This window comes from Ornithodoros turicata, chromosome 1, assembly GCF_037126465.1.
Source record: "Ornithodoros turicata isolate Travis chromosome 1, ASM3712646v1, whole genome shotgun sequence".
Taxonomy (NCBI): domain Eukaryota; kingdom Metazoa; phylum Arthropoda; class Arachnida; order Ixodida; family Argasidae; genus Ornithodoros; species Ornithodoros turicata.
In genome coordinates, this window is record NC_088201.1 from 8,913,681 (window position 1) to 8,930,531 (window position 16,851).

Below are 16,851 nucleotides of genomic sequence, written 5' to 3' on the forward strand. Positions count from 1 at the left end.
AGAGCGAGCAAATAACCGGCCGTGCCGGTATAATACCGGCCTGGTGGCAACCCTAGCTAGAGCAGACACTTTTCGGTTTTCACAAACACTTTACATTTGAAGTAACATCTTAGGCTACTTTTAGATAGGCGCAATTGTTACAGTGAAGCGCCATGATTATTGTTGATTTTAAAAGGAACATAGAACGTTGTCCAGGGGAAATCACTTTAAAAGAAACTGTGTTTACTTTTCTAATTGCGTTTTCTACCTAGACAAGTACGTTCGTTGCTACTTAACGGGTAAATTTCGTGCAATGGGTTGGAGAACATAATCAATTTCTTGAGATTCCAGACTAGGAAAGGGAATCTCGGAAGGGGAAGTTAAGGCAATAGGTGTAAGAGAGTCTCGGAAGGGTAAGGCGGGATGAACTCCAGTAAGGGACGCGCAGAATACGGTAAAAAGGAGGGTAAAAATCCATAGTTATTTTGCATTCTTTTGTTTGTTTGTTTTTTCCTCTTGGAGTGCAAGTGACGCGCAGCTTTACTTGGGTGTCATTTTTAAAACGAAAAAGCTGTTGTTAGAAGCGCCTGTATTACGATGTCAGACATCCATAAATTTTGGGCACTGCAACTGCAACTTTTGAGGGTGACTTCGCCGCGGAAGCGGTGCACTGAGGACAGTGAACATTCTGTGTTATTCGGGAGCAGGTATTGTCAGTTCGGTGAGGTAGAGGTAGAGGATGAATGCTTAGCTTATATGTACGCCAATTCAAGCTTTTCACGGACCAATAGGCGCCGAAACGGCTTATGACGGTTCATTACCAAAATTCGAGATCAGCCTGTGAAACGCTCTGCTCCAGGAGCATGATTTAGAAATACTACACTAGTCCAGGAGAGTACACAGTAATGTAGATGACCTAAGCCGAAAAACGACGATTCGCGCTGTACCGGACTGCGTCCATGTGCTGCGTTGATCTGAAGGACGAGCAGCAACATGATGCAACCGCTAGCCACAATGATTAGTGATCCGGGGTGGGATGCTCAAATTCAATTTGGAGCAAATGCGTGCGTTCTCAATCAGCAGGGCATTCTATGCGTTCGTGATCATGAAACTCCCCATTCATCATCTCAAAAATAAAGTTGTTCTTCTTGTTGTTGATGTTATGCGTTCGTATACCGGGTGTTTCAGTTAAATCCCCGGGCTAAATAATTCGCGAACGGGTGCACCAATCCACGAACTTTCTTTTTTACAAGTACCTGTCCGATACCACCTACATGCTGCACAGCGTGTGAATGAGTGGGAGGCGCTCATTATTAAAATAAAAATGCAAATGAGTTTCGTCAAAAAGCGTATCTTCTAAAGCAGGGCGCTGTCGGCATTAAAATGGGTACTACCCCTTTTGGGACCTTCAGTGAACACCTTTTAGAGAAAAATCTGCCACCGAAGCGGGTCATTTGTTGCAGTAATTAATTGGTTTCGGTTTACGTATTTTTGTCGCGGCTGGTCGCGGCGAAGCGCAAAAGGGCGTATTTCATTGGGGGGGGGGGGGGGGGGGGGGGGGAATATAGGTTTATTGCAAAACAAAACAAAAATGTAAGGACGTAATTTATTGATGGATAAGGGAGTGAAAGAGCGTCCTTTTGCGCTGCGCCGCGACCAGCCGCGACAAAAATACGTAAACCGAAACCAATTAATTACTGCAACAAATGACCCGCTTCGGTGGCAGATTTTTCTCTGAAAGGTGTCCACTGAAGGTCCCAAAAGGGGTAGTACCCATTTTAATACCGACAGCGCCCTGCTTTAGAAGTTACGCTTTTTGACGAAACTCATTTGCATTTTTATTTAAATAATGAGCGCCTCCCGCTCATTCACGCGGTGCGCATCTTGTAGGCGGTATTGGACAGATACTTGTAAAAAAGAAAGTTATTCGATTGGTGCACCGGTTCGCGAATTATTTAGCCCGGGGATTTAACTGAAACACCCTGTATAGTAGACCCCATAGAAGGTGACCCACAGAAGACGATATCTGGAGAGCGGCAAGGGTAGCTCTTTAACGTGGAATGTTATGCAAGCTCTCCTCGAAGCGCCACTTCCGGCGGATTACTTAAGAAAAGGCAAGACACGTAAGCGCATTGAATTACCTATACGTTTGTCGACAGATGGATAGAGGGACCTCGGCTCGTATTACAGACAATGACATTAGTACCCAGAAAGACGCTCGGAAAGGCAGCATAAGGGTTCTACTCCAGTTTCGGGTTTTTCGGTAAAAACAATCGCTCCATTGAATAAACTGTGATGGACATATAAGGGATCCACAGACGCTTCCCGAATCCGTATCACCACCAGCCAATCAGAGCACAGCGCGTTGACTCGTGGAGGTATACGTTTTACGGACGCACGACTCACTGCATAGCACGCTCCTAGCCAACCATAATCTAAAATGATATTGTTATCTGCCCTGATTTTATTTTAAAACGGCAGGCTTACACCTTTTGTGACAATTATGAACAGCATAAGTGACACAAAAAAGGCGTACGCCTCCCGTTTTCAACGAATCTGGGCAGATAGCGACATCATTTGAGATGATGGTTGGCGAGGAGCCTGCTATGCGGTGAAGTTCATTTTTAAGAGTGTAGCTGAAACGGGATGCTTTTCCCGACTCCTCCTTCGAGCGTAATGGCGTCCGTCAACAACGAGAGCCCACAGATTCTGGGAGTGAGCGCCATATCCCGCGAGGTATTCGCGGTCGACGACTCGTCCTAGCTTCTATGTGAAGGTGCTGTGCAATAATTCTTTTGGAAGCGTTGCAAAATGGTTGTCGATCACAGAATCTGTAAATCCGAAAGAGTAATTGTTTCGATTATCAGATGGCGCTGCTATTCATGATACGGAGTCGCAGCGCGTGGTTATTAGCCACAGTTCCAGCCTACTTAGTCGGCCTGCGTATGTAATGAAGTAGCTGATGATGATGATGATTCGGGTTTTTATTTGTTTCTTTTTTGTTTTTGTTTTTTTGCACATTGACAACTAAGAATGAAGTAGCGTCTTCACACTGGCGCACGCGCCCTACGCAAAGTCATGTTCCGCGCATCCGGAGTGTGCACCCGCTAATAGTGAGTTTTCGTGCAATGTACGCTATCGCCTTTGCGTACGTAAGGGATAGCGTTGCTGGTTCTGCGCACGCGTAAAACAAAAAGAGAGCTTCGCGCAGTACGCAGAATCACCGCGCTTGCCCTTACGTATGCAAAGACGATAGCGGGCGATGCACTAGAACACAGTATTATCTTATCTTATCAGTATTATTTTATCAGTTATTATCTTATCAGTATGATCTGCCTACGCAAAGCGATTGCGTACACGGCACACAGTATCCTCCAAGGAAAAGGGACGTAATACGCCAACGGCAACCTGAAACTCTCTATTACCATGCCCCTTCCAGTGACAACAAGCAGCAACAAGCAGATGGTCGTGTGCACGAACCACCTGTCCAGTTTTGTGAATACGACGGCTGTTTACAGATCGATATACTTGTTCTTTAGATGCCTCCGTACCACTTGCACCGTGGAAAGGTCGGTTGATCTTGTACTACATCGCCCACAAACAACCTGTATCGGAAGAGTGGGTAGCCCTCGTAAATTGATTCGATTTGATTTGGGGAGCCTTCGTAACGCTTGGCAGTGTCACACAATACGGTGTCACGACGGGTGTCATACTGATACGTTTATAGGATTACCGAAGTCAGTGAACTACGCGTGTTCAAATCAGGGGTCGGAACCGGAACTGAACCGGAACCGAAAACCGCAAAAAAAAAAAGTTACCGAAACGTAAACCGAACCGAACCGGAACCGAAAACCGCAAAAAAAAAAAAGTTACCGAAACGTAAACCGAACCGAACCGTAAAAATTTTTTCTCTCTCCTTGAACGAACCCGAACTGAACCGAAAAAAATATGATGCGGTAACTGGTTCGCGAGACGGTAAAAACGCCTATACCTTTCCTCTCGGCTGCCGTAATCCAGAAGATGTGGGTTCGATCCCTACAGCTGGCTAACCTTTTCAGTGACTTTCATCTTTCATCGTTGATTTCTTAGGCAATTTGAGGCTTTGTTTGTATCTGTCCCTTCTATGTTGTTCCAGCCTCAGAACATCAGTTTCTCTCTTGTTAAGCTCCCCGCACCGCTCGGAATCTTGCCGAATTTATAGAACACACAAATTAATAAACTAAGAACTGGTTAGTCCATGTACCTCCTACAGCTTCACCTCCAAAAGGTTCACGACATCCCTGTACATTTTTGTAACTCGAGGTGTAAAAAAAGATGTGCTACACGACAGCTACATTTTGTATTATTGCCTCGGCGACTTCCTTTCATTCAGCATCGCAGTGTGAAGGCGGCGTAAATTTTAATAGTTCACAGTGACATCCACAAGCAACGCAGACCTCTAGCGACGAAAGGAAAGAGGCCTACGTGTGGCCCAGAGCAGACTTGTACGTATTTGGAGTATTGTATTTAAAATACTGTATTTTAAATACAATTTGCGGTATTTTGGTACTCTACTCAATACTTTTTGTTTTGTGTATTTGTACTCTATTTAAAATACATTTTATGGTATTTTCTACTCAATACTCTAATTACATATTTTCGATCTCCCTCTCAAACTTTCTGTCTCTCGTCTTTCCATTATCTTGCGTGTTCAGTGGAAAGTTCCTGAGTCCCTCGGACTTGACCCGGACATTGGCCCTTCTTGGAAGTCTCCATTTAGAGATCTTGCCCCGTATGTACTAATCCTTTGCGGATGAAGGTTCTATTATGTGTGCCCTAATGTGGTAACGCCAAATTCTGACCTCGCCGAGCAGGGACCTGCTAGAAGTTTGATTTGTTCTGGGTCACATATACTTAGTGGAGTTATATGATATCTCTTTGTCATCTTTTTGGGACTTCTGTTTAGATGACTCCTATCATACAGGGACGGCTTGCATAGTACGCGGTTTCAGGTTATTCATGTCACATAGCGGCGACTCGCCGCATTGACCAGTGACTGGTGACTTTTTGAGTTCAAGGATAAATAGTATCTTAATTGTATTTCAAATACTTTTTGAAGTATTTCGTACTCTATCTTAATTACTTTAATTTTCATGTATTTATACTCTATCTTAATTACATTCTAACGTCAGTATTTATTATCTTATCTTAAATACATTTTTGAGTGTCTTGTACATGTCTGGCCCAGAGCATGGAGGAAGGGAACACAGGAGCGGCCTCCCGCCCTCTTTTCAACGGGGAGCGTGCTGGCCTGCGAATGGGACTCTGCGATACTCCTATCTACCACATGACCGCTTTCTTCCTTTTTTCTTGAGAAATTGGCGATAGCCTTTTGCAATGAAGTTCAATGGTACGCTGTGCGTCATTTCCCAGCACTTTTCAGTACAGTAAAGGATGATCTGCTGTGAACTGCATGGTTCTCTGTCGAGGGAGTAAGATGTAGGAACGAGGAGCAAGACGTCGCCGGAACCTGATATTACCTCTCACATGTGATACACTAATTAGCATAGATAGAGAAGTTACCCGTGAAAAAGAACTCGTTACGAGTTAAGTTACCGGTTGAAAAATGTAACTAAGGTTATATCCAAGTTATTCAGCCTGAAATGTAACTCGCAGTTCCTTAGAAACAAGAAAGAGTTACTTCCAAGTTACTTTGGACACAAAATAGCACTACGCAGCTGCTGGGCGTGTGAGCAGTTGAGTGCAACGTTCAGCTGCCTGCGGAGGAGTGCAACACGCTTAGATCGTTTTCGTTTGTGTCCAACAATTCGAACGCTTTGCATCTTAGTCCCTGCGGGCGCACAATGGTTCAGCTTCATTTCAATGGCAGCTGTTCTTACTTTCTGAATAGAATACCGTATTGATTGAATATCACGTTTTATGGCATAAAACTGATTGAAAGAACCCGAGAGAAAGCAAGAAAATAAGTGTATGGGAGTGAAAAAAGAATTAAAAGTAACTTGTAACTTAGGTTAAGTTACTTTGACAAAGTTTCCTGAAAAAGTCCCTCTGAAAGTTACCACGGCGTAAAAGTACCGAGTTAAGTTATAAGTAGGGTTCCGGGTTTTATTTCTGGGCTTTACCGGAGGATATTTTTTGAAGTTTATTGGTTTTTCGAAGAACGAAGTTTTTCGGAGTGCATGATTTACAGCTCAGTTAATATCCGAAATTTGGAGAAAACTTGACGGCGCACGCACGGTTGTGCAACGAAAACGTAACACTAAAGACCACAAGCTTAAAAATACATTTCATGCGACGCACACTGAAGTGTTCCGCAATTCCAAATGCACCCTTTCCGTGTACTGTGGTCACTATTATAGCAGTGCTAACATACGACAACCTCTACATTGAGATCTCGGGATGATGTGAACTCATCGAAATCAGAGTACTCCTTGACGCAGTCTCAGTGCAGCTTTCTTTTGCGTACCATCTTCTCGTCAGCACTGTAACTAGTTGCCCTTCCAAAAAGATCACTCCGTATGACCTCGGTTCGATGCTCATTTTAGTGCTTAGGTCAATCTAGGACAAGGAAATAGGGAAACAGACTGGGGAAAAACACGGGCTGTGAATCCTCAAAGTGGTCGGTATGACCGCGGAAGAAAACGCTAGGTCGCGGAGACCATTATCATGTTCCGGCGGGGCCCGTATCCGAGGTCAGAAGAAACCCAGGACACAAAAGGAGGCCAAGAACAATAACACGGTTATCCGCAAAAAACATCTGCCAAGAGGAGTTTTTCGGATTAATCCGAATTGCTTAAAATTTCACCGGGCTATATGGTTTTCGGATGTTTTCGGATAAATCCGACAACCCGGAGCTCTAGTACAAGTTACCAACAAAAGGGACTTAGTTACAGTAGCGATTTACCTCGAACTCTGCTGATTAGTACAGCAGACGTAAACCGGTTCGAACCGATAAATATTGGTTCAAATTTTATTTTGGCTGCGCTGAACCCGAACCGAACCGATAACCTTGAACCGGAACTTGAACCGAACCCCTCAAAATAACGGTTCCGAGCCCTGGTTCAAATACCTCGCAACATCGCGGCTAAAACATTCAAATAGACAGCAGAAAGCGAAAGGCATCATACGATGACCGCAAAAAAAAAAAAAAGACGTTCCTCACGGGGACCGCATATACCGTGAACTCAATCACAGTGGTGAAGGTTCTACAAAGTACCTATGACCAACAACAACAACAACAATAAATGAAGAAGTGATGATGACATGGGATGTTTCCCCGTGGTAGCCACAGGACACTACCCCATTTCACAGTGGTTAATATGAGAGGATGAATTATGGTGAGAAGGAAGCAACGACAGGTCGGAGTTCTGTTTAGAGCTCTCCAAGGAGTCCAGTGGCCTGCATGAAAACAAAAAGGGAGCGAAGAGCCCTATGACCAAGATCGAAAGGTCCGTAGAGGATCTCAGCCTCAAGCAGTTGAAAGTGCACTTCGTTGTGCGTAGAAATAATGTATAGCAATTTTCTTCCGTTTTATTATTTTTATATCCGACACAAGGACAATCCTCTTTTCAAGGAACGGCTAAGTATTAACGAGGACAATCACAACTTTTCTTTCTCTCCCCTACACGCCCTCCACCGCGTAACTTCTGTCAGCGACATCATACGCACGGTTGTCCTCATTATGAGGACGCATTCAACTGCCTTTTCTGCGGCACCACCTCTCATTCTATCACACCTAAAGCGTCAGTGAAGCAATGAGCACAACACATTGACGACACGCATACGCTTGCAACACGCCCCTTTCTAGGTATAGTTTCTATTATGGTGCGCGAACCGCGCTGATCTGAAGCCCAGGTTGGTCTCCGGCGCAGACCTTAACTTAACGCAGCGTCGACAAAGAAGCAACAGGCGGGCCTAGGGGGCGCCACGCACAGCTCGGGGCCGAGCGCATAAATATCTGGTGTCGGCTGCGGTGCGCATGCCGTTGCTAGATCGATGCTGTTCTGGGCCGCGCCAGTCCCATCCGAAAAGACCTCCGCTTTCCGGTCGTTGACAGGCTCGGACTGGATTGCCAGCCCTTTCGACTGAGCGACACAATGTCGACCACTCATCCAGCAGCACGTGCTCTCTGCAGTCCAACACTGGAGAGCAACGCGTAAAGGTGAGCATCCTCTTTTGTGTGAGCATGGTTTTACGCGAATTTCAATATGAGTGTGTGTTGAGATGAGGACAGGGAGGTAGATGGTTGATATGAGAGCGGTCTGGCACTTTTCAGCCATCTATTCCTGGATTGCCTCAACCTTTTGCGCGCTGTCTGATGAAGACTGCTTGTATATTTTCGCTCATCTCACGCACGTGCGCCGGCCGCACTGGGCAAGCAGACCGTTGCAAGCACACCACGGGCGTGTGGATCGTGAAACAAACTGGTGGTACTCGAACACGTGGGATTTGAAACCAACCGTTCCTTTTGTTATGTACATCATAAGTGGGGGATATAGAAAGTTAAAATACGCGGAAAGGGCCTACAGGGCAGATAAGAGCTCGCACACTGACTATACGCGAAAGAGGGAATTAAGCGTAATGTACAACAACAGCAACCATATTTTGTGAGGTACCGTGCACGATTCCTGCAGTCTGTAAATCTTTGTCGTATTCTAGGCACCGTCGTTTGAGAACCACTGCAGCGTACGAAATGTTCGCATCTGTATTCTGCATAAAAGAACGTCATAACTCTAGAAAACTGTACTGGTTGTCGATTTGCATTGTTGTCTGCATCGCGTCACCGATAACGCGTGCTCGAATTCAGAAATTTGTGAGAGGAATGATAGGCAAAGGAGCTGACAACAGCGGTTAACTTGTAGTCAGAATGTCAAACTCGTTTCGAAGCGAACTATAAATGAACACTAACTTGCCCTGTACAAGTGTCCCGCCGATGATTCTCCGTCCCATAACGCTGTAAGTATGATGCAGCCTAGCTGTCAGGTGAAGTACCTGCAACGAGTAGAAAACTTGTGAACGTGGTCGTTGTTTTAAACTGCCGCGACACTAACCACGTACGCACAGGCACTCCCCTCAAGTAGATGCAGGCAATTTCATTGAGATATGCATATGAGACCCGGCCGCAAGCACCGTTGTAGCGTTGTTGCTACGAGTAGCACCGCTCGTTGTCTGATAAAGGAATTACGATGGCGAAACTTTTGTAGTGTTTGCGGGAAAAGCATGCCTGGAGCGATTTTAAGTATTGCCTGGGCGTAGCGTTGTTGAGCTTCCGGCACGAAATACATGAGGTCAATGGGTAAAACAGCGTTAAACAAAGGCAAGCTGGTGGACAAAATCCACGATCAAGAAGCCTTGAGCGTTAGCTACAACAAACCACCAGAACAAACACAGAACAGCTCAAGCCACCAAGAACCAAGGTGTTGAGCTGTCTTGTGTTTGTTCTTGTGATCTTGTGTAGCCCACGCTGAGGCTTCTTCATCGTGGGGGTCAATTGACTAGATGTTGTAGGGAACCCACGACCTTTTGTATCGCAGCCGGAGCGAATGCTCGAATAGTTTAAAGCAGGGTTCTCTACCGGTGGGGGATTCCGCCCCCTCGGGGCGAACTTGGGAGTGTCATGAGGGGAATGGCACCATGTAACATTCGCGCCTTCAATTCCCTCGCCAAGGAACGACTCGACGATATGTCACGATGGTTTCTGAGTGCGCACGGTACTGGAAGGTTCCGGTACCGGTGGAAATAGGTTGAGAACCAGTGGTTTAGAGCTAATGGGACTGCTTTCCTACCGAAGGCGGCACTGTTGCTGTTTCTGTCCCTGGTGACGAAAATTAAGTCCCGAAAACTCCCGATTGTGGAGGTGTCACCTGTCTTTCGCAAATTTTCTAATAGGACAGGAGCACAAGGAACGTAACATGTGTACAAGGGGCTGACTTCTTCGGGTTAAACTCGATTCCTCCCGATTATTCCCCCCCGAATCAGTTTAGGCCCAATTCGGGTTAAACACGATTTCATCCCGACTTCCAGTCGCCCATCATGTTGTGCCACGTGTCACGTGCACTATTTAGTAGCAATTTGTACGCATGTGTGACGTGGATATTATCTGAGTGCAACAATAAAGAATGCAAATGACATTTGATGTTAGAGCATGTGGTGATTGTTACTCTAAATCGCGAGGAATGTTGTTTAACCAATATATGCACTTTAACGGCGGCCGGCTTGCTGGACAGAAAGCAATAAATAATAACCTGATAACACCCGAAGGTATCAGTAGCGCCCTTATGACAGTTAACCCGAAAAAATCAGACACTCCATATGTAGCCTTTCGTGATGCCGCAAATTGTTTCTCGTACACTACGGCAGTGCTTTTGCAGTGCACCTGAATGTCGTTCACTTTATGGCAAGGTCAGTCATGGTAGTCTCGGCCTGCAGTGCAACATGAGCAACGATACGTTAGCAAGAACGACGAGAAAATAATTACACGACTCTGCGTAACGTAAGTGGTATAACCACACGTTTCAGAAAAATACTAAGTAGAAGTATATATCGATAGCGTATTCAACACCGCCCTAGTGACGGCCAAGTGCGGAAAAATCGAAGCGCTTTGATATTTTATTAGTGAAGCCTAATATTGGACTGTTGCACACCACATCAACTGCGAAATGACCTCACAATCTCAATTACGCGTTCGTGCCTCGCGGTGGCATAATGGCTGCCTTTTCGAGGGCATTCCGTTCATATAATATATCAAGGAATATCAAAGAAAGCATCTGTGCGATTAACACGTGAAAGAGAAAGTTGTCTTTATACGTACACGGTATCCGAGCATAAACCCACAATGCACTTGTCCTTAAACATCATTCTCTTCTTGCAAAAGAACTACCACCTCAGTGGAGCAGTAGGGCATTGATAATCAGTCAACAAAATCTGACATACTTATCTGGAAGCTCCACTGTCTATTATGTCAATTATTTTCGTAATGCAACATAAATTTAATCACAACAGGGTTTAGTAAGCAGAGATAAAGGACTTTCTTCGTGTTTTTTTTATCCGTATAAATCATTCGCATTCACGACGCATGTCCCAAACGCCCCATTTTTATTTTTTTTATTAAATATGCCTTGAAATTAAAAATATATAAACTTTTTCGAACTAAACCGATATATAAACTTTCATATATGGGCCCGAATTTCCCGTAATAGAACTATGATATATTCCCAGCAAACTGCACATTTACTCACAATGTACCTCAAATTTTACTGCGAATAACTTACATAAGTAGCACATTGGGAAATTTCGTTAGATGAGATAAGCGGAATTCCTCGCTATTAAAAGTTTTCTGCTAAAGACGCAGTGCTTGCATGAATCCTACACTTGATGAAAGCACTCACTTGCAGCGTGCTTATTATGTGCGTATATTGTAGTATCGCGCAAATCGAAGACGCGTATACACATAAATCCCTGCTGAGAAAACCACATTTCCAAGGTCGTCAAATAGCGTACGACGACGCCAGTATTTCTCGGCACGTTAATAAAGGGATAGCGACATACATATTGCTGCAGTTTCTGGTAGACATGTTCTCCTGGCCAAAGTACATAACACTGCGCTACATTGGCAGCTGATGAAGTCAGAGAAGACTTGGTAAAGATAGAGTTGAGCTTCCCGATCACGTATCCGCGTCGTCGAGGAAGTAGCGCAATGAATCACGAACTCACTTTCACCCCCATCCTCGTCCCACGTTCCATGTGATGGCACTCACGTCCAACCGCAAATGGGGAACGAAAACAACAACAAACAAAACCGGGAGAAGATGTCTGCTTGGAACGGCCCCGTATAAGGATTCCGCGGTTGTTAATCTTGCAGCTACTAACTTACTGTAAATGTACGTTAACCGTTAATTATTATTGTACACGTGGATACGTGGGTGCGTGCGCGAAAAAGTGAAATGCTGTGGTGGCCACACAGTGATACAATTGGAGATAAATGACTAGTGGTAGTTTATCCGAACAAATTGTGACGTGAGCAGGACATGTACAAGATACTCAAAAATGTATTTAAGATAAGATAATAAATACTAACATTAGAATGTAATTAAGATAGAGTACAAAATACTACAAAAAGTATTTGAAATACAGTTAAGATACTATTTATCCTTGAACGCAAAAAGTCACCGGTCACTGGTCAATGCGGCAAATCGTCGCTATGTGGCATGAATCACCAAAACCCTGCGCACTAGCGCAAGCCGCCGCTGTGTGGCAGGAGTCATCTAAACACAAGTCCCAAAAAGATGACAAAGAGATACCACATAACTTCAATAAGTATATGTGACCCAGAACAAAGCAAAATTCTAGCAGGTCCCCGCTGGGCGAGGTCAGAATTCGGCGTCACCGCGTCAGGGTACACATAATAGGACCCTCACTGGCAGAGGATTAAGACACATGGGGCAGGATCTCTAAATGCAGACATCCAAGAAGGGCCAATGTCCAGGTCAAGTCCGAGGGACTCAGGAAATTTCCACTGAACAAGCAAGATAATGTAAAGACGAGACACAGCAAGTTTGAGAGGGAGACCCAAAATATGTAATTAGAGTATTGAGTATAAAATACCATAAAATGTATTTTAAATAGAGTACAAATACACAAAACAAAACGTATTGAGTAGAGTACCAAAATACCGCAAATTGTATTTAAAATACGGTATTTTAAATACAATACTCCAAATACGTACAAGTCTGACGTGAGCAGTACGTAACCCAGAGCTCTGGGCAAAGATCCGAGACAGGAAAAAGATAACAAACGGTATGAGCTGAAACTCGTCTTGTTTACTGGTAATTTCGACCAAGCTGAGTGGCATGCATTCCACGTTGGGTACACACCTGTTCCCTCGTGTGTAAGATTTATGCTCAAATAAAACTCTTATTGCGGGATAAGTTACGTAGAGGTGTAATAGGAGTTAGCTAACAGAGCGAGTCTTTGGCCGGGGGCTCTACCTTCTGCAGGACAAAAGAAAGAGCAGAAGTCTGGAAGAAGGTCAAGCGACCGCGGCAACGTCATCTGTCTGTGGTAACTTTTGAATTCGAACGGGTTGTGACACTAGGTCCACTCTTTTCAAAAGAAAAGTGCTGCACCAGTGCTGCACCGGTTCTTTAATACACGCGAGGTTTATGGCAAAAAGAATGCGAGAGGGTTGCACTCCTTGAACTAGTTCAGGAAGTTCAGGCAGTGCAGGCGAAAAAATATGGACTTACTGTCTCCTCATCGCATTTTTTCCACAGTGTTTGTTGCTCTTGTGACTACTACCGTCCTCGGTATATAATACGCAAAAAGCAGATGACCAATCGAGCAAAATCACAGGGAAGGCAACAAAGAAACTGTTTAAAAACAAATAAACAAAAAACAAACCAGTTGTATTGAAAAGCTATTGCTGCAACCATCGGGGTTTGCAATATTGGACGGATGCTCCGTCTTCTTGAGGGCAAAAAGAAGGCAGAGCTTCTTACGCAACGTCGACATCTTGTTGTAGTTTATAAAGAAATATATATATATAATATAATAATAATATATATATATAATATAATTATTATTAAACGTACCTTTACTCGTTACTTTCCCTGTTCTTGCTGGCCGCGCTTTAAATGCTTGTTACTTGTCTCACTTTGTGGTCAATCGACATTTTACATTTTCACACGCATGTTTACGTACATGGTGCGACAAAAAAGGCTCCAGCACTTCACTCAACCATTAGTTCGGTGCTGGTAAAGTGGGGCGGGTCGTAGCGGGGTCCTTCGAGAGCATGTACCTTACCGTTATGAGAGTGCTTTTCCAATGAACAAGGAAGGGTGAGGCGACCTAGCTGGTCGCACAATCCATTTCACACTCGGCCGAAATGCTGTTCCGGATCGAACAGTCATATTGACATGGGTTGCTAATTTGAGGGCCACAGGTTTGGTATTAAAAGGAAAACCACTTGGAAGACCGCGCGGAGCGTTCAGACGCCGGAAAATGTCAACGCTGTGAGACAGCCCATTGTGCAATCTCTCGCACGTTCAGTCCGTAAACATGCTTCTGCTTGGGGTTGTTTGATCGAATTGTGAGGAGAATTTTATACGCCGATCTTAAGTTCATCCATAAAACAATTGTGGTTGTTCAGGAACTTAATGAACGCGACTGGGAAAACCGAATGGCATGTTCTGACACCCTTCGAAACGTTCACTTTTGTTCACAGGTGACGAAGTTCGCTTTCATTTCAACGCCAATTGAACATCAGGTATATTCCAGTGATGGCCAGTAGTTAACTACATGTAGTTAAACTACTAGTTAAACTATCTGATTGTAGTTAAAAAGTAGTTAACAACTACTTGCAGAAATGTAGTGTGCAACTACTAGTTAAACTACTATTTCGAGTAGTTAACTACAGTAGTTAGGTTACTGCAGGCGTCAACTACTTCCAATTTTGCCGCAAGCTTTACGGCACAACTGTGCTTCCGACTTTTACCTTGAGCTACTTGTTTGATGAGAACGGAGGTGCAGAGTAATTGTGCCGTGCATGTGTACTAAATCTTCACTTTTATCACTGCTTGAGAATCATATTTAGGTGTCCAAGAACACAATAGAATGGGATTGGTGTTGATGGACAACGTTAAGTAGTTAGAGACGTAGTTAAAATACATTGCAGTCGTTAAAGAAGTAGTTTTAACTACCTCCCCTGAAAAGTAGTTGAACTACTAGTTAAACTACTCCATCGCAAAGTAGTTAGTAGTTGTAGTTAAACTACTGTGGAAGTAGTTAGTGGCCATCACTGGTATATTCCATACATTTTTAGATTATGTAATATAATTTAACATAATTCTGAATAGCATTTCCCACGCTTTTTCGTTTACCTTTAGAATCTGTGCTTTTTATTTTCTTTTTTTAGGCCGAAGCCCTGAACACGTGAGACTTGTGCGTAAAGTTCACAATGAGCTAGAACATTAGTACCTTGTTATAAGTTAAGGGAGTTGTTAGTTACACAATCCTAACAGGGTAACAGAAATAGGTAATACAATAAAGCCGACGTTTCATCGAAAGCTGTGCCTTTTTTGCTAAATGTTGCCCATGTTAAAGCCAAGTTGACCTCAAAGCATTTCGAGTACAACGCGGCGAAATACGACAAGCGGAATACACAGCAGCGCTGACGGCTTCGTATTGAGCCGTGTTCGGGAAAATGATCTGGCATGGTATTCAGAACACTGAAAAAGCGAGGACGGGCATCGGGGCAATATATTATATGCACGAGTGGAAATTCTAAAGCAGCTATACGAAGAAATGCTCTGAAAAGTGCTGGAATAATGCTGGAAGACATTAAGCACTCGATAATTTCCCGTGATGCTTTCCCGTTCGCTTAAGTGTGCAGAAAATGCAAAGATGAGGTAAGAAATTAAAGCAAAAGGAAGGATTGCAAGAAAGAAATATAATTCCCGAATGAATTTTAAACGGTACAGTGCAAGGATTTTTGAAGCAACAACATGAAGTTTGAACTGGGGCCACAAAAAGGGTTAAAGGTATATATCCTACCGTGAAATTAATTGGACAACTCACACCTCACTGAACTGTGTTTGGCGTGGTGCGTTATGTGTTTAAAGCTATTCCGTTTGTGCCATGCTTCCCAGCGATACATTTCTATCTAATCAAATAAGCCCATCCAGAGTTCAAGTGACTTCCCAATCGGAAAATAACTCCGGGCGAAGCCTTAGAAATCCAATCCAATTTCAGCGCTGAACAGTAGGAGAACCCGGCTCTCTCTCCGAGAACGGGTTTTTGTTCAACTTCCGCTCTTCAAAGCCACGAAGAAGTAACGAGAAAAGCAAGCATGACGGGATATCATTTCCTAATTAACTATATATGACGATAGAACGGAGTGTTTAAAAAGGAAAACGACACCATAGATGACAAAGAGATCATAAAGAGAGTGGCTAGAAGAAAAGCTGGAAGAAAGGAAAATGGGGGACAGGAAAGGATTTTTAAGATGGCGATGCCCTCCCCCGCATCCAAGTCCGGGACCTGCCATGATAGATACGGCCATGGCCCTTGAATGCGTGAACGCCACTTTGCCTTGGCATTCCTGTTATCCAATCCAATCCAAGGCGTGTTTTCCCTCGGGGGGAGGGGGGGGGGTATATATTATTAGAACGAAGAAAAATAACGGAGGACAGGTCCGGCAAAAGGGGTCGTCGGCTTGCTATTCCGCGAAGAAAAAAAGAAGAAATAAATAAAAAGAAAAGAAAAGAAGTTTTTAGGAATTAATTTAATTTAATTTAATTAGGAATTAGGAATTTTTTCTGGGGCTTCATGGGTAAAGTACATTCCTCTTGTCTGTTATCATCAGGTGTGGTTGGGCTGCTTCCCATTTTCTAAAGAAGGGGTGTTGTGCCGTATACACTTTCTACTGCAACATGTGAGAACAGCATACGGAGCTTGTAGGAGCCTACAACAACAGTCGAAACAAAATCTGTCACCTGTTGTTGTAGGGGATACTGTTCGCAAGACGTTAAGGCTACCTTTACCTATCATGGCAGCTCACTTATTGAGATATCCTTATTCACTACCTTGTTTCCTATAGGTATCATGAGAGTTATATGACAGATGGAGAGAGCTAAACTAACCCACCCAGAACAATCAGTTCTGCTTGTCTTTCGACTCACATTTATCCATCTAAAAGCCGAGAGACGCAGACATTAACGAAAAGAAGCAAATCGACGCAGTTCGCCGTGCAGTGTGCCGGGAAAAAGTTTCCTAGCCAATGGGGACGAAATTGAGGCATTGGTTTTGCATTTCTCGCAGTCGAACGCGTATTGCCCGCCGCTTATCGAAAGATAAAGAGCCGCCATTGCAGCTGTC

General features: G+C 44.0%; 1 protein-coding gene across 1 annotated transcript in view; it reads left to right on the forward strand.

Annotated features, from left to right (window-relative positions):
• The first annotated feature begins 7,978 nt into the window (after positions 1-7,978).
• The window catches only part of LOC135377432 (prolactin-releasing peptide receptor-like), a 290,387-nt gene continuing 281,514 nt past the window's right edge, over positions 7,979-16,851 (forward strand). Inside the window, exon 1 of the mRNA XM_064609832.1 lies at positions 7,979-8,140. The gene's annotated coding sequence lies outside the window, so the exon portion shown is untranslated. The remainder of the gene's footprint in view (positions 8,141-16,851) is intronic.